Source organism: Petromyzon marinus, unplaced genomic scaffold, assembly GCF_048934315.1.
Source record: "Petromyzon marinus isolate PM22_M1 ecotype Great Lakes invasive population unplaced genomic scaffold, UKy_Petmar_22M1.pri1.0 PM_G_Scaffold_18, whole genome shotgun sequence".
NCBI classification, from domain to species: Eukaryota; Metazoa; Chordata; class Hyperoartia; order Petromyzontiformes; family Petromyzontidae; genus Petromyzon; species Petromyzon marinus.
The window spans coordinates 2837501-2840000 of NW_027422739.1; positions in this window are offsets into that span (position 1 = coordinate 2837501).

The following is a 2500-nucleotide window of genomic DNA, read 5'->3' on the forward strand; positions in this document are numbered from 1 at the left end:
AATTTTGACTGCGGAGTCTAACAGGGTGATGGCGGTGAGTGGGGCTGTATTCTTCCTGAAGTCCACAACCATCTCAACTGTCCTTAGAGCATTTAGCTCTAAGTTGTTCTGGCTACACCAGGTCACCAGGTTGTCAGCTTCCCACCTATAGTCAGACTCATCCCCACCAGAGATCAGCCCAATGAGGGTGGTGTCGTCCGACAAACTTCAAGAGTTTGACGGACAGATGATTGGAGGCGCAGCTGTTGGTATACAGGGAGAAGAGCAGTGGGCAAAGGACGCAGCCCTGAGGAGTTCCCGTGCTGATGGACCTGGAGTCAGAGACTTCTGTTCCCGGCTTAACGCACTGCTTCCTGTCAGAGAGGAAGTCTGTGATCCACCTGCAGGTGGAGTAGGGCACGTTCAGCTGGAAGAGCTTGTCCTGAAGCAGGGCAGGGATGATGGTGTTGAAGGCAGAGCTGAAGTCCACAAACAGGATCCTGGCGTAGGATGCTGGGGCGTCCACATGCTGTAGGGTGAAGTGGAGGGCCATGTTAACTGCGTCGTCCACAGACCTGTTGGCTCTGTAGGCAAACTGAAGGGGGTCCAGGAGAGGGTCTGTGATGGCTTTGAGGTGTGCCAGGAGCAGGCGCTCAAAAGACTTCATTACCACAGATGTAAGGGCGACCGGTCTGTAATCATTTAGTCCTGTTGGCCTTAGCTTTTTGGGCACAGCGATGATGGTGGAGGACTTGAGACAGGCTGGTACATGGCATGTCTCCAGGGAGGTGTTAAAGATGTTGGTGAACACCGGAGACAGCTGGCCAGCGCAGTGCCTGAGGGTGGCTGGAGAGACAGAGTCCGGCCCGGCTGCTTTGCGTGGATTCTGCCTCTTGAAAAGCCCATTAACTTCTCCCTCCTGAAAGGAGAGAGTCGTTTCTGTAGTATGGGTGGGGGATGGGGCCTCTTGGGTGGGAAGGGGTGGTTCAGGACAGTCCAATTGTCTTTCAAATCTACGGTAGAACTCGTTCAGGTCGTTGGCTAGGCGGGAGTCGTTAGTGGTGTGGGGCGCTCTGGGTTTGTAGTTGGTGATGTGCCTGAGCCCTTTGGCAGACAGAAGCAGCGTCGTTAGTAGAGAACTGGTGTTTTAGTGTCTCTGAGTACAGTCGTTTAGCCTCTCTCACCGCTTTGCTAAACCTGTTCTTCGACTCCTTGAATCTGTCTCTATCCCCACTCCTAAACGCTTCCTCCTTCTCCAACCTCAACCTTTTGAGCTTTGCTGAGAACCAGGGCTTGTTGTTGTTAAAGTTCACCCTGGTACGTGTTGGGATACAGCAGTCCTCACAGAAGCTGATGTACACAGCCTCTGTGAGTTCATCCAGACTATTGGTAGCAGTCGTGAACATATCCCAGTCAGTACAGTCTAAGCACGCCCGCAAATCTTCCACAGCCTCACTGGTCCACTGTTTAGATGTCCTCACAGCAGGTTTACAGAGTTTTAGTTGCTGCCTGTATGCACGAATCAGGTGGACCAAGGGAGTTCTGTGCGAGCCGAACAGCCCCGTGACCCACAAGAGAAACATCCCCGCCAAATTCGAGCGTTTGACGGGGTCTATCCGTGAAAAAATATTCACGTTTTTGAGTGCACATGCATTTCTGCTGCAAATGCCTCTGGAAGTTTCATGCCGTTCGTATGCCAATTGTGGCAACACGAAAATGACCCGTTTTCCCATTCCGAGGGATTTCTGTGCGACCCTAACAGCCCCGTGAGCCACAAGAGACACATCCCCGCCAATTTCTAGCGTTTCACGGGGTCTATCCGTGAAAAATATAGACGTTTTTGAGTGCACATGCATTTCTGCTGCAGATGCCTCTGGAAGTTTCATGCCGTTCGTACGCAATGTGGCAACACGAAAATGACCCCTTTTCCCATTCCGAGGGATTTCTGTGCGACCCTAACTAACAGCGCCCGTGAGCCACAAGAGAGACATCCCCGCCAATTTATAGCGTTTCACGGGGTCTATCCGTGAAAAATATAGACGTTTTTGAGTGCACATGCATTCCTGCTGCAAATGCCTCTGGAAGTTTCATGCCGTTCCTATGCAATGTGGCCACACAAAAATGACCCGTTTTCCCATTCCGAGGCATTTCTGTGCGACCCTAACAGCCCCGTGAGCCACAAGAGAGACATCCCCGCCAACTTCTAGCGTTTGACGGGGTCTATGCGTGAAAAATATTAAAATTTTTGAGTGCACGTGCCTTTCTGCTGCAAATGCCTCTGGAAGTTTCATGGCGTTCCTATGCAATGTGGCAACACGAAAATGACCCCTTTTCCCATTCCGAGGGAGTTCTGTGCCACCCTAACAGCCCCGTGAGCCACAAGAGACACATCCCCGCCAATTTCTAGCGTTTCACGGGGTCTATCCGTGAAACATATAGAAGTTTTTGAGTGCACATGCATTCCTGCTGCAAATGCCTCTGGAAGTTTCATGCGGTTCGTACGCAATGTGGCAACACGAAA